At 39.1% G+C, this 23,165-nt stretch overlaps 1 protein-coding gene across 3 annotated transcripts in view; it reads right to left on the bottom strand.

Annotated features, from left to right (window-relative positions):
- Positions 1-15,579, bottom strand: part of rbfox3a (RNA binding fox-1 homolog 3a) — a 536,592-nt gene extending 521,013 nt beyond the window's left edge. For all 3 annotated transcript variants that reach the window (XM_044101258.1, XM_044101255.1, XM_044101254.1), the window contains exons 1-2: positions 15,487-15,579; positions 15,126-15,175 (exon numbers count right to left, since the gene is read on the bottom strand). The gene's annotated coding sequence lies outside the window, so the exon portion shown is untranslated. The remainder of the gene's footprint in view (positions 1-15,125; positions 15,176-15,486) is intronic.
- Between the last annotated feature and the right edge of the window lie 7,586 nt (positions 15,580-23,165).

Here is a 23,165-nt window from a genome sequence, read left to right as displayed (position 1 = left end):
AGTGTACCTCAACACTGCCTGGACGTCATGAATTCAGCGTCCTCCACTGGCAGAGTCCGTTCTTATTGAGCATACGGCAAAGGAAATGATCCATGACGTAAAAAAAGAGGGATCGTAGCAAAGAGAAGTGATGGCCATCTGAACTTTCGACCAACCTGTCCTTTTATTTTATCAAAAGTACCTTTTTTTTTACTTCAGAAAATTGATTGTACAAAGACTCCCATACTACCATCTAGCGGCTTAAAAGCCATGCTAGTGGCCCATCAGGTGTGATTTTCCACTTCAGACAATTTTTTTAGGGAGCGAAATGGCCTGAAATTGGATCCTTTGGCAGCTTGCAGTTCCTCTTAACTAGCCTTAGGCATCAAAATACTGAGGCAGCGCTCCCTTGCTATCATTTCCAGAAAGTTCTAAAGATGGTGCCCCTAATCCTCATACAGCGGCGGGGGGAGGCAGTTCTTGGTCTGAGGAAACATCCAGCCGAATTCACATACAAATATATTGTAAAACATGTTTACAGGGCAGTAAACAGGGGCAAGCCATGGAAAGTGTGATAGCAGCGAGTTAGCGGGCCTTTTAGAAGTCATGGAGGTCTGCAGCAGTGGCCTGCTGGTGTTGTTAGCAATAAGCCAACAGGACGCGTCCCTATGTCCTCTACTTGCACCCTGCTGTGATCGCGCAGCAGGCGAGCATACGATGCCTTCCTGCCCCGAACAGTTCAGACCTGCACCGACACAAAGAGCAAGAGCTAATTAAAGAGGATCTTAACGGGGAGTAAATTATTTAACGCTGCCCACATGTCTTCATGACTTCTTCCTTTTGTTGCTTCTGCCCCGCTCTTTCACCTCGCTTTTTCTTTTGGGCTGTTTTACAACATTTGAACGACTGCTCTTTCATCTCTTAAATGGTGCCATTCACTAGCCACGCCGCGGTCGTCAAACAGTCACAGGGACAAATGCAGGGGCGGTGAAAGGTAACACTGTTTTAACTGGAGACAAGGAGAGAAGCACCGACAGCCTTTCAAATCAATGTGGACGGGTGAAAGAGCTCTAGATACCGCTAGCATCCGGTTGGACCACCTACTTGCCTTTAGAACAGCCTTAATTCTTTGTGACAACGAAGTCATTCAAAAGGCTGCCAGAAACACTCATGGGAGGCTTTGGTCTGTATTGACATGATATCCTCACACAGTTGCCTTCTATTTTTAAGCTTATTATCAATAATCTCCGGTTCTACCCAATCCCGAAGGTGCTCTGGTGAATGTGGAGGTCAATGGAGATCAACCAACTCATTGCCGTCTTCAAGAAATCAGGGGTGACCTGGTCAACAACAGCACTCAGGTAGGCTGTGTTTAAATAATTAGCAAGGAGCCTAAAGTACGACAAGAAAATATCCCACACCATAACATAACCAGTAGCAGTTTGAACGGTTGATATAAGACAGGATGAGTCCCGGCTCTCATGCTGTCTACTCCAAGGGAATTGGAGATGTTTTGGTTGGTGCTGAATGTGTGCCAAACAGATAAGATGTTGTTTTAAGGCAGGTTATTAAGAATATTTTACTTTTTGAGCTTTATATAACTGTGAAGTCAAATTTCTTTTAATTAAGTCATGTTTGATATGTACCCTGAAGGTAAAATAGTTCCTCAACTGTGGAAAATACATACAGTAATACTGTCCTTCTAAACAAATCTGTGTCTTATTCAAAACATAAATATATTTTTTTACTGTTTTTATTTATTGAAAAATATCCAAAATGTGCCAATCTGATTTTAATGACTTTGAAATTGAAGTTGATTTTCCTGTTCTGACCAGAACCTCTGGAAGTTGCAGCTGGACCTGAGAGTCTTCAGATGAGTCAACATTTTTCTAATCTGTTATTGTCCAGTATGCTGATGTGTTTTTCTGAGTCAGCCTTCTGTGTGACTTGGTTGTGATTAAAGAACCAATAAACAGATGTACCTAATAAAATGGCTGATGAGTATATTCTCCCAAAATAAAAGATTCTACATTTTCTGCTGTAAAACTGAATCTTCTGGTTTGTTTGTGGTTTTTTGAAAGCTTCACCCACATTCGGTGTATTTTGAAATGAAGAAAGCCGTTCCTTTAAGAAAGCTTTTTGCTGATGCTGTGCTTCAAGGCGCATGGCCAAAGGTTCACAGGGAAACTTGTGCATTCATTCACCCAGCAGGGGATGCATTTTCCATTTCTTCTCTTCTGCTTGTGCTGGTTTTTTCTGACGGCAGTGCTCTCACTGGGCCAATTTCAGACTTTCTGATCATCCAGTGCACCAAGCACATCTCTCAGTGGCTGAAGGCGACTCGCTGCTAAACCAGCCTGGAGTAAATCAGTGACCCTTGTCAGGTGAGACAGAGATGCACTGCCTTGTAAACAGAAAATTATGAACTAAAATATTTTTCTTACACAACAATTAACCTGGAGATGAGCTCTGAACTATCTCAGCACAACAGGAGCAACAAAACAAACTGGATGAATGAAATATTTAACTAATTGTTGTTCCACTGAAAGCTTTAGTTTGCAGTGTAAACACACGTCCCATCAACATTATCAGCACTTTGAACCGATAAGAATTTTTCAGCTGACTGAGTCTCCCTGTGGCAACATTAAACAGCCTTCAGTTCAGCACTAGAGGGTTTTTCTGCATGAAATCTTGGCTCTTCACACAGGAAATAGGAAACCAATATCTTAATTTTGATGTGTATGTGCCATAAATGTCAAATTGGTAGCTGTGTTTCTATTACAAAAGCACGTAAAACTTTGTCAATATTTTGCTAATGTCGAAAAAACACGACTTCACAATTGCGGTGTTTCCATTAAATAAGAAACACAATTAAAATCACAGGTGAGTACGTTTGTTTAAGCTGATAAATCATTAAAAGACATGCTACCCTATCATGGTTCATCTACTTCCTGTCGTCATCTTCGTCTTTTCTTGCAGTAGTAACATTCGATTGTTGAGCTCATGACTCATGATGTCAAGAAATGGTTTCAACTACAGTTTTGCAAAATTCCACCTCATCCTACTGCAAAAACTTAAAAAAACATGAGTTCTCTCAAAATAGACGTGTTTCCATTCACCAAATCTATTGTCGTAAGTCCAATTTGCACAACTATATAATCAATGGAAACACAGCTACAGTTATTCGTGCAGTTGTCTCCATTTCTCACTTGAACTTTTTTACTTTATATGTTTTCCTCTGGTCAAAGTTTTGTCTGTTTAAATAAAATAGGGCTACAACTAACGATTATTTTAGTAATCGATCATTAACCCATTTAAAAAAACTGGTATTCTGGAGATTTCATATTCAACAACTAAAGCAGTTTTTGTAAAAGATTATAAATACGTAAAAAAAATGCAAATAGTTGAGAAGATCAATATGAAGTTTACTAAGACAAAGATTTACGCTGAGACTGACCAGGAAGGCAAAGTATGGAGGTCTAACAGTGCCAAAAGGCAGTGGAAGCTGCAGACACTGTGCTATACTTCGCTGGAGGTTTATGTTTGGCATCAACAAAACCAATGAGTAGATTGTTTCTCAAATTTTGAAATGAGATCCAATGTATACGCTTCATTATTCCTAAAGCTTGGTTGATGCAGAGAAACCAGCCAACAAGACAATGAAGTCTGAAACAAATTCAGACTTGTTCATTCAGTTCCAGCTTCTATAATTATTCCACCCTGGAAAGAGAATGGTTAATATAAATCAGTAAAAAAAAAAACAAACAAAAATAAAATTAGTTCCCATGATGAGTATAGACACTTTCAGGACCAACTTGATTGGAAATTTCCAGATTTCGAATACTGTGTGGTGAAGCAATTAGCATGATGATTAACAAGTGACAACATCTTGCAACACACTTTGTCTCATTAAAACCGATAAACAAACATAAACCGCTCCATGTTTAGGCTGTGAATTCAGATCCAAACTTTAGTCAAAGATCAACTAAATTAGCTGAGAGGCTTGAATAGCTCAATGCTGCGTAAACAAAATATTTATCTGCATGTCCGTTTGAAAAATGGTCTTCCTCTGTACATTTACAACAAGAAAAGAGTTCAGCTATGGAAGCACATGAAGGCTTCTCGAATGTCTGCAGAGGATGCTTGTGTAAAACACCAGTGGGGGAGGGGTCAGCGTTCAGCATCATCTACTTCAGGCATTTTCTAATTATTGGAGTTAATGGTTTCAGTGCAGCTGAGCTCTGTGGGTGGGTGGGGGTATTCTGCACGGAAACAATGACCACTGTTCCACACCAAGGTGTATTTCTGTCACTTGTAAGATTCGCAGGACCAGAGGAGCGCTCCAGGTTACTGACTGGTATCAGTATCGCGGGGGGGCCACGGGGACTTGGGGCCTATTTTGCATGCTTTCTCTTGACAGCATACATGCTCCGGTATAAAGGCTACATGGCTTCTTGGCGCTGCAAGTTCTTCATACTTGTCTGAGCACTGAAACCTGCATATCTTATGGCTTTTCAGGGCTTGAAATATATTTTTATGTATTTTTTTGCAGGCTTGTTTTATTGAAAAAATGACAAATTTGGATATTTGAAAAGTTAAGAGGTCCAAGACTTTTGGATTAGCAATATCAGCTGGGACTTTCCATTTTCCAATTTATTATAAAAAGGTTATCATGGTCAAAAGGAAGTTTTCTGACTGCAGTATTCAAAATCAGAATAAAAGTAATGTTGGCATGGAAACACAGGCCAGAAACAGTCCAGGGACATGCAAACATTTTTGTTCTCTTGCTTTATCTCAGATTAACAGAGGATTCAGAAAACAAAAATGGTTTAGTTGTTTATTAAATAATTAATAATTTTCACATTAACAGCTGAAATGGACAATAGACACATTTTAAAATCTAATCAGAATTTGCAAGTCTGGGACACTTTAGCTATTTCTTTAATAATTAATTTAAAACACATCTTCGCTCCTGTTCACTGCTGTAACTGGAAATTAAATTTAATCCAACTTGTTCCGATGATGTTTCAGTCAGAACCACGTGGGGTTCAGCCTGGGTTCAAACCTGTCCATTCGCTCTGACTTGAATCTGCGCCGTTCACAGTAACAATAGGTCAATTAATGATATGATAAATTAATTTACATGTGAACAACAAGGAGATTCTCCCTATTAATGTCGCTGAAAAGCCGTCATTTTAAAAAAACGCTGCAAATATTTGATACCCAGTACGAAGTTAGTTTACACTGTTGCCTGTTTTCTGTTCCAAAGCTGAATGATGAATATTTTTTAAAATGCAATTTTGGTTCCAGAAGCTTCGTAATCCATTTCAGTTATTGTTATGTTTGTTATTTCAGAGACTTAAGTGTTTTTCAGTTCCAGTGTTAAACATTCTTTAGTAAACTACCATAAATTGAATAGTTAGACAACACAATTATTTCACAGAGATTCTTTACCGCAAATATTATTCAAATTTAGCTTAATCCCTACAGAAAGACCTGTCAAGATAAATTTTGCTGGATGAAAAATTGTCCCAAAAATTGTTGCGACAAACAATAATATTGTCATTTTGAGACCATTCTCAAGTCAAATATCCAAAATAAGAAATAAAAATAAAATAAAAAAACCCAACAGTTATTAAAATGGATTATGAAGTCTGTGAAGTAAAACTGCATTTAAAAATATTAATCATTCAGCTTAGACAGGAAAAACAGGCAAGAGTGTCAAATAGGATTGTAGGACTAAAACAAACCAACTCCTGCTGGGTGTCAAATGTTTGCAGCATCTTTCAAAATGGCTGCTTTTCAGCGATATTAACAGGGAGCATCTCTTTAATGATTGTTGTCCAATGGAAAATTATTGACCTCATTTTAATTTATCATGATTGATTTATTGTTTTTAGTGACAGGCCTAAGTACAGATAAACTGTCTCTATCCCTGAGAGACGATGCTGCACTGAAAAAAAAAACAGAAAGTTGCTTTTTTTAGACTCCATTAGGAAATAAATGCCAGTGCATTCTAGCGTGCTTTGCTCACTGCACAGGTTATGTTGTGTCTGAATAATCTGGGGCATATTCATTACGAAAACAACACTTTACTCCGGTGACAAAAAGATGTTGACCTTTAGTGAAATCGAATACTTGCGAAGCGTCCCTCATTGTTCAAAGATAATAGCTGGGCAGCGTCTCCTGCGAGGCAGATGATGATGCTGCTGGCAAACGGAGCGCCAGCCCCGCAGTCGGTGGGTGTTGGACCCGTGATGACTCATTCCTCATCGGCGAACGGAGGAACCGGGCGACAGGCTTCTGTTGCAGCTGCTGACGTGAAAGAGCTTCCTGTTGCTGGTCATTTTTACCTCACTTAGAAAGATGCCAGCAGCTGAATCTTTTTGTCTTCGCAACACCTGGCTGAGTTAACCTCGGCTAGGTGTTGCAGAATAAGGAGCAGGAGAAAGCGTTTGTGAGAGAAAGACAGCAGGCAGCCACCCTAAAGGAGCTTTGTTCATTCTCCAGGGAAATTGCATCACGTATTGATCGGTGCTCCCTCAATCTAATGGACACAGGGGGGGAATTGCTCCAGGCAATTGGGAAATAGGGTTGAGAATAACAAGGAGTCATTAAGGCATAAAACCCAGGTTAGTCACCTGAGGACCTTTCACCTGCCTTCACATGCCTCTGGAAGCAGCCGGCAACAGCAGGCAGATCGGTGAGGAGCGCCGGGTTCACAGACTCAGACAAGCATTTGTCTCCATTACAGCCCTCACACCGGCAAATAAACAGGGGAGACAGACAATCATTCTACATTACATCCATGACTATAGCACTTTACATTTTCTCTCAGCGTAACAGACTCCCTGGGCCATCTCACAATCCTCACATCCATTTTTTACACATCCTGCCACTGCGTGTGCACAGCCGGAGCGTTCAGCAGCCAGGGATTTCCACCGCCGCAGCGTTTGTGTCCCTTTCTCCAAGGCAGAAACAGCGAGATCAAAACAAGGTCTGCATCCTAACCCAAATCTGTCACGCCATCATTGGTGTCATACGACTTCAAAACGAAGCAGAGCAACAAGCGCAGCCGGCGCCGGCGCCTTCACAGGGCTCAGTCCACTAAAAGGGCAGCAGAGACGATTTTTCAGCCTCTGCTGGAAAGAGGCAATATTTAAAAAACAGGTAAAGATCGGTGATAATCATTAGAGTGGAAGAAAGTGGGAGGATCTCAGTGGATTAATCCTGTGGATCTCACAGCTGGGTGAAATGATGAACACAAGACAGAATAAGATGTTCAGCATCTTCCTACTCATAAATTTGGAAAACAGCTGAATTTCATCAATATATTACAGAGCTGCAGCATGTTGTTTATGCTCAGATCTAAGAATGTTACATCCTGAATATTAGTCTACTTTCATTTAAACCAGAGTTTTATACTATAAAAATCAAATCTCTGATACATTTATGTGTGGAAAAAAAAAATTTACTGCAGATATTAAAAGATTCAGACATGGAGATGGAAAAAACAAAATAAATACACAAGATGGATGGAATAGCAGTTGGATGGATAAACAGCTGGATGAACAGCTGGATGGATGAACAGCTGGATGGATGAACAGCTGGATGGATGAACAACTGGATGGATGAACAGCTGGATGGATGAACAGCTGGATGGATGAACAACTGGAAGGATAAACAGCTGGAAGGATAAACAGCTGGATGAACAGCTGGATGGATGAACATCTGGATGGATGAACAGCTTGATGGATGAACATCTGGATGGATGAACAGGTGTCTCTTTAAGGGAACAGGACATCCTCCTGTTCCCAGCTTTCCGTCTCTTCTTCTCTGCCTCAGATGTTTAATGTGATTCCAGACTGTGGAGGAACTCTGATGTTCCTCAACATCATCACAGAAAATCCCACAGCAGCATTTCAATTTGGTTTTAATCGATTTGCATGGATCTTTTCATCTAATAACCAACAATCTGCAATTCAATTCTAATTCCTCTCCATTATTCTTAAAGCCAAGCAGACCATTTCACACATATCAGCCACTTATGTGCATGTAAATTATTGATCACCTCTCAAGCCCTTCTCAAATGAATTGACTTTGTGCATGTAAATAAGGTGCTACACTTTGCTGAGGTGTTTCCAGCGGCTGGCTGGCAGGCTGGGGTTTTGATTTGGTACCATTTGGATATTAAGTGCAGTGGAGGCTGAGTGCTATTACAGCCGAGGAAAGGCAGCACATCAATCTCTGTCAGAGGAGGGAAAATCGCTCTCCAGACAGAAGCAGCAGGCGAAGGAAGGGCTGCAGAAAAGAAGGAAAACCTCATGAGTGCTGCACAAACTAGTTTACTATAATGAACTGCATACAAAGTAAACCACAGCATCTCATATGGGCTCTGTGTAATAACCTGCAGGCTGATCTATAGCATCACCTCTACCCATCTGCAACACTCCAAAAACACAAAACTTACCAGTTTGGTTTGGTTTCTACTCCAAATATATTAGCACACTCAAAATAAGACAAAAGCAAATTATAAGTAACTTTTCAGTTTATTCTAAGTCAATAATTTCTTTAATGTCGATGAAAATGTACTAGTTCCACTGACAGATTATTTCACTTATAACAAAACATTGTTTCCATGTTGTAAGTGGAACTTGGACTTTTCAACAATATTAAAGAAATGATTCACTTAAAAATAGCTAAAAAGTCTTAGGTTCTTTGGAAATGATGATGCAAAGAAGGATTCTTCATAAAAATAAAAAAACATCTGAACAAAACTGACCATTCTTTTCATGAGACAAAACAGTGTCTTCGGTCAGAGAGTTCTTCAAATGCACTGTAACACAGACTGCTACAAGAGATCTTTTCTTTCAACAGCCATCATGATCTATAATAACTCTGAAGAACCTGAGTAAACATGAGTTACAATAAACATTTAATTTCCCTTTGGGATAAATAAAGTATTTCTAAATTTGTTTTATTTCAAAGGGATAAAGTTATTAGTATTAGAAACCAGACAAAAATACCTGCTAAGATTTTGTGTTTTTGCAGAACTCAGTGTGGCTCAAAACTTTCCCATTTACAAACTGATAAACTATTAATAAATATCTGTCTCTGCATTCGATACTTATTCAAATGATTAATACAGGAGATCTCTTCACATTTATCAGTCCCTGCAGGATTTTGTGTTTGTTTTTGTGATTTCTTGCAATTATAATCACTGATTTCCTGGAGCTAATTTAGAAAGATTTCCACATTAGAATGAAGTTAAATGAGACTTTTGTAACTCAATCTTTTTGTTGTCATTCCTGGACTATAACTTGACATGAAGGAAGGCCGAGGCAGCAGTGGAGTAGAAGGAAGAAACACTGCCACCTGCAGGTGGGAGTTAGCATCACATAAAGCCAATGTTTCAGCAGAAAATTTCCAATACATTCACTATAATGCACTGACGCAAAAAAACTGTGAGCTGCTGATTTTGCTTGAAAACCTGGAGGTACTGACTGTTGTAATTTGGCTTTGATTTATTAGATGGAATAACATCTGAGCCGTTTTCTTTAAGGCTAACAGGTTCTGAGGGCCACATCAGAAGCTTTGGCGGGCCGGATTTGGCATACATGAAGCAAACAAGCATTTCTTGAAGCTCTACAATGCTCTGCTGCTCCTCTTGCAGCGCTGGCTTGGGCTTTGAGGCGCCTCTCACGGGACGCTCCCCTAAAAAGTTACCTGATGAGGCACCGTTCTCACAGGAGGGATGAGACGAGGGGTGAAGAGGGGGAGAAACAGAGACAGAGAGAAAGAGAAAGCTCTCATTATTTCTCTCTAATTGCCCACGAGCGACCCTCCTGATCCCCCCTCTCTCTTCCCTTCTTGCAACCAGGTAGTGTGGCTCATTACAGGCAGCCTCCTCGGTTTTCCCAGGAGAAAGCCATGAAAAGGCCATGAAAGGCCTCGTCTGACAGGGGCCAGCAGACTGGACCAATTAACAGGGTTTTTCTGTGCTCTGACTTGCCACACTGCAGTTTGCAACTCATCTACAGTGTTAGACTTGCAGATGTCCGAGGTCAGGCTGGGACGGTTTATTCAAAAAGCAGAAGGTTTAAAGTCAAATCTGCGCTCCAGAGCCACAACGACGCTCAGCGGTTTACCCACCGATGGAATATGAAATTAGCAGAGTTGGGTAGTAACTAGTTACAGTTACTTGAGTAACTTTTCAGAAACACTGGAAATGCAAAATCTTTGTATTTTGGTCCAATTTCTAGAGTAAATAAGTAACATTTCAGCCAGATATAAGAGTTTCTTTTCAGTAAATAATTTTTAATATTGATTAAAAACAAAAGTACTAATTCCACTGGCAGATTGATTTAAAGACACTGATTTTGTAAAATGTCTTGTATAAGTGAAATAATCTGTCAGTGGAACTAGTATTTATTTTTACATCTATATTAAAATATCGTTTACTAAAACCAAACTTCTATCTTAAAGAAAAGTTACTTTTATCTAAGTTTTGCCTTATTTTAAGGTTACTATTTCTGCTAGAAATTAAATCAAAATACTTGCTAAGATTTTGTGTTTTTGCAGCGTACTATTAAGAGTATTTTTACTGCACTTTAGTTTTCACTTTTTATTGCTACTCTTACTGGAGTTGAATGTCTGGATGCTCTACCAACTGAGTAACTTCACTGCTGGTTTTAACCTGAAATTCACCAGACAGACAAACACCTGCAGTTTTATAGCTAAACTATTTTCTAATTAAGTTATTTGTATGAATTATTTTCATTTTGGTGTTTAAAATACCTTCATTTTGGCCCATCTAATTATGTAGTTTTTAAATATCAAATGGCTGATGTTTTGAGCAGTGAGTACTGAAGTCACCTTCTTTTCAAACAATTTCTTACTCTTGAGCAGTTTCTTGGGCGGCTACTTTTTACTTTTACTTGAGTAAAAATATGTTGTAGTAGTGCTACTCTACTTACAACCGAACGTCATCATGGCGTCTCAGAGGGCAGTGCTGACCGGTCTGCGAGGCTGAATTATGTAACAAGCTGTAATTGCAACAGGTTTTCTCGACACGACAACCTGCAACCTGCCTGCAGCTGTTTTCCCATTTTTAAAGCCACACCAGTAATGCGAAAACATGCAGCGCCTTAACGTCCTGTCACTTTAACATCTGACTGGGACGTTCCGGGTCTGAGCTGCAGACATAATCTGCAGAAGCATAAATGCTCCGACATGCAGTCTGCGCCATCCGGCCCAGTTAAAGCACTCCTCACTCGACTTTCACAGAGACCAACTTAAAAGGATTTTCTACAATTTGGATTAGCTTTGAGAGAAAAGAAAGTGACCTAATTAAAGTTTGAAAAGTTAAACAGGGCGCTTCCAAGTGTCTATAAATCAAGTTTAAGACTTTTTCAAACCTTTTAAAGGCAATTATGATTTAATTCTTTATTAAATGATTAAAAAAAATAAAAGTAAAAAAGTTAGGACTTCATGTAAGTTTGATATATAATTTCAACATGGAGTTGAAATCATATATCAACTCCATGGATAAAATGTCCTAAGGCTTTTGTAATCAACATCCAACTACTGAAATCACCATTTTCTAATGTGACCTTTCTTATTTTAAGTTGCTGACAATTTTTCAAACTTCCAGGGGAAACTTTGCTGAAGCATTTCTAAGAAAAAGTTGGAAAAAGTAATAAACCAGGAAAAGTACAAATCTGTACGTCAACCAACCCTTTCAGCTTTTCCTCTCCACAATCACTCAGCTAAACATCTAGTTTCTATTCTGCAGTCTAAATAAATCAAAATTGTTCATAGCCCTGGTAAAGTTTGGTTTAAAATTAGAATTATTCAACCAGAACTTTCTTTTTGATTGGAGGTAACAGTCACATCTCAAAAGTTGATAAAACAATCAGTAAACAGTAATAGCCTGGCGGCTAATGATACACAGAGAGACCGTGAATAACAAAACAAAGAAAACAATTAGAGTAAATAGAGGTGTCAGGATTATTGGTTTCCATTTAGCTTCAAAAGTCTCCATCTTAAGTTGTATTCCTTTTCAGAAACGTTTCCAAAAGCCTGAGGACTGATTGAAATGCTGAAGAACAGCTGTTTCCCGGCGCCATCGCTCCATGAAGGCTGAACGTGTCCGGCCCTCGGCCTCCCAGCGCCGGGTGACTTCAGTGTGTGTCTGAATAAATGACCCAGTCAAGGTGAGCTCCATGTGTCAAACCAAGAGCATCAAAGACAAACCACGCAACCTTGCCAGAGGGCCTGATTTCCTTTCACCTGGAGAACTGCGACTTGCACTCTCTGAGGCTTGATGCATTTGAGCCCATCCTGATCTTTGTAATAACTGGTCAAAAAAAAAAAAGTTCAGACAGCCTCCTGTCTAGTGGCATGAAAGACAAGACTTTCAAAGAGCCTTCTCCTTCCTCTTCGGGTTTAAAAGACGCGTGCATTCCCGTCAAGGTCACATTTCCGCAAGAGCAATTCAAGGCGAAAATCACCAGAATGTAAACAGCACTGACTGATAGAGTGGAGGACAATGATGGGGCCCATGACAACGATACCACTCAGCAACAGAGTCGATGACAGTTGCGGCGGCGGTGTATCTGGGCCCAGGGAAAAGGGAACGAGACAAAGAGGAAGGGTTAGGAGAGGTTGGGCTGGATGGAAGGGGGTACTGATTGGTTTGCCGTCTCATGGGGTGCGTGTTTGCCTGCAGGGAAAGGTCACGGGAGGGAATAGGAGTAACGAGGTGTGAAGGGAAGGCACTGTCCTCGGTTCCCAGGCCCTTGGAGACGGCCACTGCAAGGTGTTAATGCAGATGCTCCGCAGCTTCCCAGGTTCTGTTTATTACACCTTTCGAGGGGAGCCAGCCGAGAGTCTCACCATCAGTCAATACAGCTGAGAACATGCTAATCAGAAGCACAAGCTGGCAGCAGAGCCAACTCCCAGGGCCGCAGACGGATAAAAAGGAAACCTAGAGAAGCTCAGCTGCTGATTTTATCCTAACCGCTGAGAAAAAACGCCACACTAACATGAGGTGCCGAACGGCAGCATTTCTGAAGACAAGCGAGTTTGTTTCTGTACATTTAACAGCAACATTCTGTTTATTTACTGACTAGTTAACCTCCTAACTGGTATGAATTTAAAGGGGCGGTATTATGTATTTTTCAAGCACTTAGTGACATTTTCTAGCACAATCCAGTATCTATGTTGCCTTTAGTTCTTATAAAAATATGTCAATATCAAATATGACTTAAAAGAAATTTGACTTTGTAACCTCATGCCTTGAAGCTGGGTGTCTGTCACTTTAAGAAGCTCCTGCTCTTTCCGACACTCCATCTTCAGCACGTCATTACAACAATGACTCTCAATTTTGCTTTTTATGCAGAGTTAGGAAAGTTTGTGCAACAAACATCCAGTCAACAAGGCCTGTGTTTCAAATGATAAATCGCCTCTTTTTTAAATTATTATTGTCAATTTTAGCATATTTTATTTATTTCTATTGTCCATTTTTCTCATTTCTGTCTACTTGTCTTGTCTATTATGTTGTGTGCTGCTGCCGTTCTTGATCAGGTTAAATGAAAAGTTTAGTAAAATAATAACACAAATGTTCTTAGGCGCATTGGAGGGAGTAGTAGTTCATATGATGAACTCAACAGATCCTTAGTTCTAGGAGGGGTTTGCTTCTTGCTGCTGCTAGTCTGGAGGAGCTAACAATATGACATTAAGCTAAAAAAAAAAAATGAAAAGAAAATAGGAAAGAATGACAGTGGGAAAATGCACAACTCTACGTCTTCCCCTCTTGTCCATACCGCCCACTTAATCAATCTACGATTAATAAAAAAAATAAATAAAAAATCTCCCTCTGATTCTAGTGGATGCTTCCTTAAAAATACCTAAATGAAACATCTAGTCACGGATGATTTTTATGTTTTTCCGGTCAACAATCCAGACAGAATTTGGCAACTTTTGTTGGCCCAAAAATTCAGCTTCACAGCTTCAAAACAGCAGCGAACAAAGAAATGGGTGGATTCCAGGTGGCTACATCCAATTTTTATATGCAGTGAAGTTTCCCCAGCTGTCTGAGCACACTAACAACTGCAGCTGGATCAATGCACACCGGTCCACTAATGACCACAGGAGCGTCGGCCAAGGTTGACTTGTTGCTAGTTAACTCCTTTCAGACACACAAACGGCGGGAACCACATCACACGTCCGAACAAAACAGAGACGCTGACGCTGGTGGCAACGTAGCCAACAATCACAGCGCTAATGACTGTAACAATTCATTTAAGAACTTCAACCAAACATCAAAAGGATCATGAAATGCGCCGCACGTCACTGCAACCGCAACCTGCTGTCTACAGCAGCGATTTAAAGGCAGGAGAAAGTCATGGCAGAAACATCCAGTCCCCAGAGTAGAGGCAGCAACTGAAAACCAACTCCTGGAGGGGCTGACGTGTGAACAGGTTTGCGTACTAGGGCCTTCGTAGATAGAAAAACAAGGACATACATTTCTTCCAAAAATTTTGAGATTAGTCTCAGAAATTTGCTAGTAAAAAACTTGGAAATATATGAGTTTCAAAAGTTAAAAATGTTCAACTTTTGAAAATTTCTGAGATTATTCTACACATTTCTGAGTTCTTTTCTTGCAATTTTTTGACTCAGAAATGTTAATGTTTTTTCTAGAAAATTTCTGAATTTATTCTTAAATTTTCAGATAAATGAACAGTAGAAAATCTTTCATACTGTAACATGAGGGGTTAGATTAGCAAAAAGTAAATGAACTGCTTAGTAACTTGAAATATATGCAGAATTTAATCATTAAATCAGTCAACAAAGATTGTAAAAATACCAAACTGATGTATGGTTGACTATAAGTTTAACTCTGAAAAAAACAATAGGCTAAATTCTATTAAAATTGAAGAAAGTCAGTCGCAGCCTTTTTACATAAAAGAAGTCAAATCCACTGGAATAGGATGAAATTATCATAATGAGTACATTTAATCCAGGAATCCAAGTCTAATCCAAGTTTCGCTAGAACCACAACACCAAGCAACGCCCGAGATTTATCTGACAATCAGGAGTTCAGAATAATCTAACAGAAATGAAGGTTCATAAATCTGACTTACCAAACAAGACTTCAGCTCCTCCTTGTCCAACACCACATCAGAACGGCCATCTTGGAATATCAACCAAACATTAACATTATAATAGCAGCAGAAACTCAAAGGAGGCAACAAGAGAATCATCATTATTAATAGAAAAAATAAATCAAACCAACATATTTATCCAGAGCAGCATTAGCATTATGCTAACCAAATCAACATACGCATCAAATAAACCACAGCAACGTTCATAACTGATTATGAGCAAAAAATAAGTTACATCAGCTGATGATGAAAAAATACAAAAAATAAAGGAAGAAAAGGAGCAAAGCAACATGGCGGCTAAAGCTAATAAAAATGCTGAGAAATAAAATTTGTATCTTACTTGTCATTCAAGGTGGGGATTCGATCTAAGCTAGCTTTCCATCGGCTGCCGTCATCGCCATTATCAACTTTATCGTCCCGAAACTTTACGAGGTGAGATTCTGAGCGCCCCAAAGATATTAAATTCATCGATGCTGATTGGCCAAATGTTTATTATTTCTCCCTAGCAACCGCCCACTATTGGCTATCTAGCTTCAGTTCCAGCGCCACAGGAGACTGTCACGGCTCTGTTGCCAGATTGGTTTTTTAATACTTTGGGCTGGGACCCCCTCACTCCCGAGCTTTGTTAAATTTGGGCTGCTTTTCACATCATTTGGCAGGTTTGAAGAAAGTCTTCATAGGAAAGTTATTTTAAAATAGTCGCCATTGTGAGGTAGAAAAATGCAGTGTTGTTTGGGCTGGAAACCCTGGAATTCCCCGTTGAATGAAAATGTTGGTGGAAATGTTACGTAAATAATTCAGATTTCATTAGCAACACATTATTAAGGAAAACTGGTTAATAAGATTTTAAGAAATGGTTAACAAGTATTTATAGGTTATTTTAAGATATTTTATCCCCTTTGTGAGAAAACATGGGTGCCTCAGATTAATTTAACGACATACAGGACATGATTCAGTGATAAAAACTTTTGATTGTCCATAAAATTTGGTATGGTAAAACGAGCTAAAAAAAAATACACCGGAAGATTTTTCAAAAATGATTCAGTTGGCAGAAAGTTGCCAATTTCTCCCTAGACTGCTTTCATACATAAAAAGAAATTAAGGGAACAGAAAAAGGAGAGAAAACAATTTAAAGTCACAATCCGACTTTAAAAAATGGATTACCAGGGATTTTATTGTCTCGCTTGCCTCTCAGGGCTTCTGCGTAATAAACTGCATGCAGGCTGTTATGTATCATTATGTTTTAATGTCATTTATGCCTGCAACGAGACCGTTCCCACCAATCTTCAACTTTATTTCGCTGAAATCATAAAAATAACCTGAACTCAACGTGAAATGTTAAAACCCCGTTTTTTTTGTTTCCAGAAACTGCCGTCTCTCCAACCTGAGAGTGGACCACGTGGGAAATCCACTCTCATTATGTATAAAATACTATTAATTAACTTTATTGAATGTGTCACAGTATGGTTCCTACCACATGGTTCCCTCAGGGTCTCTTGTCCAAGACCCAACCTTGTCCCGTTCGGATCCAGTGAGCCAGCATCCTTCACGTCCGAGGTGACTCCCCCTCCTTCTTGTCATTGCTTAGAAAGCTGCCAGTAATTTATAATGTTGTGACAGTCAAATAAACAGGGCGGCTGCTCGCTGGAGTGAAAAGTCCTGTATTAAAGGGAATCAAAACAGCTCCAAATGGTGCCTTGAATGGAAATAATCTCGCCGTAAGATCTGCTCTGGGCTGGCTAATTTAAATTTGTTCAGGGTGACAGCTTACTGGAAGAGGGACATAATGAAGTCCATTATCATCAGTGGTGCAAATTCTAAAGAACGATAACTCTCATTATCAGCGCTTTTCTGTATACGAAGAAAATATGTTCATCCATTATGAAATGTGCTGAGAATGACAACATGGAGCAAACATGAGACGCCGGCTAGACACTGGACACGTCTTTATTATTTCTACAATACCCCAACTTGCTTTATTTATGGATGAGGTTATGGGGATTTTTTATGGCCCACAGGAAGAAAATGCTCTGGATTTAAACTGTAATAGTTTGATCAGTCTGATATTTCTGCGTTTCTGCATGCAGAAAGCTTGTGCTTTTATTTACAGCGCCTTTCTCTGTGGGTAATCTAACATCTGCTCCAACAGGCCAGACCTTGAACAGTGGATTATCTCATAAAAACAGGCTTCTATTAAACAGGCGCTGGAATTAACAATGAGTCATTTTGAACAGAATTAGGTGATAAATAGGGAAATAAAGAAGGTCTCCAGATCTGTAACCCACGATAACCAAGGCACGAATAAACTTAGGAGGTTTGGAAAATATATTCACTTCAGAGAGTGCAAAAATATGTTTGTTGCCAGAATAATCATCAACAGTAGGTTTGGTGCCAACAGAAATGTTGCTGCTGAATGAGGTGAAGTGGAAGAGACGGGGAGCCAGGTGTGTGGGGATTCACACACACATACTAATAAGCCAGTTAAAGTCAAGTGCACACATTCAGGGAGAAAAAGCCACAAAATCAATCCTCTATCTATTAAAAAACATTGATTTTAAACATTGTTTGCACTGTCTGAAGCAAAAGAAGATAACAGGTAAATATTTTGTTACGTAATTACTCCAAATTGTGACCTTTTTCAAGAGAAATGGGAAGAAATGTGGGAGGCTGTTATTCATGTAGGTTTATTGTTTGTTTCTATGTTTGGAGCAGAAATTTGTAAAAAAAAATCTAATTTCAAAATGGAGAAGAAGCACGTTGAGGACGTCACATCGAAGCTCAACCCGCAGCGGCAGCATGAGCTCTTTTATCTGCAGAAACTGTGAAAGTGGAAGTCAGAAGGAATGCTTTCTAAGAGGAAACAGCTTTGAAGAATCAGAAACCGGCAACCTGAGTAGAGATTTAAAAGATTTCTGTGATGAACTTGGTCTCCTTGTAATCAAAAGTATTGAGAGTATTCAAGTACAATCCATCCATCTTAGAAAGTACTCCTGAAACGCTGCTGCCAAGGTTTTCCTCTCTACTGTCGCTACGTGCTTGATGCGATCTGTTGGGTTTTAGTGGACAAAACGTTTTGCCCTCAAGTGAGGTTTTTTTGTTTTTGCATCACACAAGTTACATGATCAACAACTGGATGCTCCTACAGGTGGACAGAGAAACGTTTTTTAATGACTAATCCACGGTGGCTGACAGGTGCTGTGTGGTTGGAGTTGTCTTCCACCAGACTTATCATGTGAACATACGTATTCATGTGTGATTTTAATTGTGTTTTTAATTAAACAGAAACACCACAATACTTCCAGTATCTTCCATTGAGCTTTTATTTTGATCTTAGCAGAATATCGACGTTTTGCACACATTTGTAATGGAAACTCATCCATCTGTACCTCCATGCTAACCGTTTTAGGCAGGAATGTATAAACGTCTCTCACTTGTATTATGAACCAAACAAAAATCAGTCAAGGCATCTCCTCCTTGTTCTGTATGTTTATTCTTTTTGCAGATAAAAAGTTTTTTTAAATCCCTCTCCAGTAATATCAGAAAAGCTTTCAACAGGCTGGTTTGATGACCTCAAAGCGGTGCTGAGGAAACTGTAAGGAGCTTCCATTGTCTTCGTTGTGGAAATCAGATGCATGAAGTGACTTTAAGGCCAAGAAAAACACACATCAAAGGAGCCTGTCCTCTAAAAGCGCTCAGCGCATTCAGTGCCTGTTCCATCCAGGAGGGATCTTCATATCCTCTTTGCACCCAGTCCTTCAGGTCAATATTAGCACAAGGAGCCCCAGCTACTTGATGTACCCGAATCAAATTTACAAAACACTGTTTGACTCATGCTATTAAATCTGAAGATGAAAGAATCACCAAGGGCAAACAGCTCCCAAGGCTATACACCAAATACCCAGGCTCACATAACACAGAGGCGCAATTAAGAATTTAAATGGACTCTGCATAAAATGGGCCTCTGCTGTGAAAATGACCGACTTTGAAAATGTCATAATTAGCCGAGCCGACATTGTGCAACGTGTAAAGTCCAGCTACAGTTTATCCACTGATCTACTGAACTGATAAGTTCATCTTTGTGATGACATTGTGAAACCTGGAAATATGACACCAAATGTACCCAAGAAAGGAGATAATTAGGCGAGCAGCTGTAAAACGATTGTTCCTGTAGGGGCTCATCCGCTTCACCTCAACTCTATTTACCTTCAGCATATAATTCCAGCTCTATTACAGGAGACGGAGAAGGACAAACACAACACAGAAATGTGAGGGATAAAAAGAAAGGCGGGAGGAGGAGGGGGCAGCTGGGAGAGAGAGGCCAAGAAAAGGAAGATAAGAAATCAGAGATAAATTCTCCAGGGTGCAGACGTATTCCAGAGAGGAGTGACCAATCGAGATAGAGGCAAAGACGGGATAAAACAGTGATAAGAGTGATGACAGAGTGTAAAATGACTCAGTCAGCCCTGGCAGTGGCATTGGCTCTGACCTCCCATTCCTCATCCCGGTTCCATGTGGGTCGGGACCAGAGGTCGACCTGCAGTGTTTCCTTCATCATTTTGACCAACGGTGTCAAAATTTTTACCTGTCAGTTTTTAAAATGACAATAATTATGTTCAACTGCATTTCAGTTTCATTCTGTGCAATTAATATTCAACAGGTGGAACAGATAATTCATATTTTATCATCAAGCCGAAGAAGTTCAACTCTTTCTCCGAAGTGCTGAAGTTTTGAAATCGGGTAACATTTCACCAGTTGAAAGGATCAGAAGTCGTCAAGACTCTCTGAATGTTGCAGGATCCGGCAAGCACTGCCATGACTTTTATTCTGAAATTAACGTCAGATTGTGACTTTAATCCCAGAATTCTCATATTAATTTCTGAATTCTGACTTTTGATCTCAACAAATTATAATGAGAATTCTGATAAAAACTCAGAATTCACAGTTTAAAGTCAGAAATCTTACCAAGGATTTTTGTTTAGTTTCTGGTGCACATATCTTAGTTCTTTCTTATTTTACTTGCATTAACTAAAAAGTTACTTTTCAGCAACATATGGGAACTTGTTTCGTTTCAATAATTATTGAATAAAGATCAGAATTATTAATTCCAAGGGCAAATTTTTCACGTCTTGGAAAAGCAGCATTTGACTTATAAGAAAAAATTTTTTTTCCCATTTTATGATTGAAATAATCTACCAATGGAAGAAGTAGTTTTTCATCAATATTCCAGAATTAATTACTGTAAACAAGCTCCCATATCTTGCTAAAATGTCACTTTGAAGTTATTTTTGTCTTATTTCAAGTGTACAAAGATATTTGCACTAGAAATGAGACAAAACCACAGAAATCTCAAGTGTGTTTGCGGTGCTGGATGATAAATTTCTCCGTAACGTTACTAAGTCACTGAGCTTTATGGTGTTACTCTAGATGCTTTTTCCAAAGGCAGAAAGCGTTTCTAGGTAGGTTGTAAAAAGATTCAAAGTTTAACATCCAACATGCAAACAGTTTTGGAGACAATAGGACCGTCTTCACAGAGGCCTTGTCTGAAGAAAAACTCTTTAGTTGTAATCAGATCTGAAGGATCCGGATTGTCTTAAAGTGACGACCACGCTGCTGAAGGAGACATTTCAGCATCAACTGTTACCGACATCTTATTTTTTGCAATATTTTCATATTTATATCTGAAACACAGACTACTTAGTTAATGATGATGAAAATTGTGCTAATATTTACAGAACACAGAAAGAAACTGGATGAAAACCTCTGCAAATCACTATTAAATGATTTGCATTTTAATTACTTTGGAAGGCTAAAAATCGAGCTAATTTTAGCATATTGTTCATGAAAGTTGTGTTTCATTCGCTTGTATCTTAAGGTGGGGCTCGATATGAAAACGTGGCATAATATTGCATTTTTATTTTTTCTATGCGCCTTTCTGTGGGTTAGATTGCAGAGAAGGGAGTTTTTATTGCAAGTTTGAGACACATCCGTCGCTGCGTCTGGAAAATCAGATCTTCAGCCGTATCATCTGAAATGAAACTGTAGCAGGAGCCTCGCTCCGCAGCTCCAAGTCAAATCAGATAACAACGGCGGAAAAAGAAAAAGTTGATCACAACATGTCATCTCATCACGGCGTAAACCGTCTGGACACTAATCTTTTCTTATAAACACACGGCGAAACAAGCAATATACAGGGATGCATAGGCTGGAGAACAACAGACAGAGGGCGGGATGTCAGCAGCCGTATTTCGCAGCATCCACAGGGTGACATGTTGAAGCCACTTAAATGGATCTCTGAGACAAACTGCAAATGAGGAGATGCCTTCCTGCTATCTCCAGCTCCAGTTGAAACAATGAAGATAAGTGAAACTGTAAAACAAGATATTACTCCTCCAAGAGGTTAGCAAACACTTTCTATGCAGTTGTTTTTAAATGTAAAGGAATAAATTGTCCCGATTGTCTTTCAGCGTTAAATTGAGGATGTGAATAATAAGACTTTTGAATTTTGTTGAAAAGTTCATGATTTCAAATGATTCAATTCAAAAGGTTAGACTCATATTATATTAATTAATAAATAAACCTAATCTTACATATGACTAATAAAAGAAATTTTGATACAGAAAAAACTATAATTGACTCATCAGAGTGCTGCTTCCAATCATATTTAAGGAAAGTGGCAGGAAAACTGTCAGAATAGCTGCACAAACAACGACAGACGGCCACAGACTTGAAAGGAAAATCAGGTGGAGGGAAGAACTGTGTGATATAGAAAAGGTGCACAAACAGCAGATATAGCAGATTATGAAGCAAAGTTTTTTCAAGAGTTTGGGGGAGATTTGGGGCGTGCTGTGGTGGCGCAGGGGGTTAGCATGTGTCACGTTTGGAGGCCTAATCATTAGTTGCAACCCTACTTGGAATAAATCTATAAATTAAGATGTTATTAAATTTGTTGAATACATTTTAATTTACAGAGTTACACCTGTTTAGAAACCAATAAGGTGACATAATGTAACCAAGACCCATAACACACTGCAACAACACAAAATCTTACCAAATAGTTTCAGTCAAATATCTTGAAATAAACAAAACTAACTTATAAGTAACTTTTCATAAACATATAGGAGCTTATTTAAAGACAATTGCTAAATATTGATGAAAAAGGCAGATTATTTCTCTTATGACATGAGGAAAATGTGTTTTTATAAGTTCAGTAGTTTGCCAATATTTGCAGTAGGTAAGGTTTCGTCTTTTTGCAGTGCATCATGGAGCTTCAGCCTTTCTAACAGGCTTAAGGAGAAGAAACAGTCCATGTCCCAGGACTCCGCATCATTTTCAAACACTTCAACCTTGTGCAGCATTTCTCATTTTAATAAAGAGGAAACCATACGCTCCTTCCAGCATCATCCATTTTCACAAGCGGTAGCTGCAGTGGAGACAGATTTTGTTTTCTGAACAGTTGACACTTTCAAAATGCACACATATTGACAGTGATTAGAATCCATGAGAGCTGATGAATATTCAGGAGCACCTGTCTGCAGCTCAATGCACACTTACTGCACTCAGATGCAGAACCGCTACATTCTGTAAAATTAGGAACAACATGCATGTTTCAGGTTATTGGTTAGCATCCAAAGATCAGAATGCTAATTCTGTGCTGATTTATATTTTTTGTATGTATGTTTGTTTTACGTCTTGCCTTACCTACGATTCACAAAGTGCTTTTGGAGTAATGGCTTCTTCCTACCTGAGCGGCCTTTCAGGAGATTGTCAGTTCAGAATTTCTTTCACCGTTGATGATGACTCTTTCTCACCAGCTTAACCCATTGTCTTCACAAAAGTGTTAGACTTTTTTGTTCTGGGTTTAATTTAAAATTTTCACACCAAACCTTGTTTTGCATCTACTAATTTGAATAGATGAATGTGGAATCTTCAAGTGTCAAGAGAATGGACTGAAGGATGAACCAGAGTTCCTCTATTCTCCTCCAGATATGCTTTGCTTATTTCTTTTGATTTTTGTATGAT

Source organism: Gambusia affinis, linkage group LG19, assembly GCF_019740435.1.
Source record: "Gambusia affinis linkage group LG19, SWU_Gaff_1.0, whole genome shotgun sequence".
Classification (NCBI taxonomy): Eukaryota; Metazoa; Chordata; class Actinopteri; order Cyprinodontiformes; family Poeciliidae; genus Gambusia; species Gambusia affinis.
Note: the sequence above shows the minus strand (reverse complement) of the source record. Positions and strands in the feature narration are given on the sequence as shown.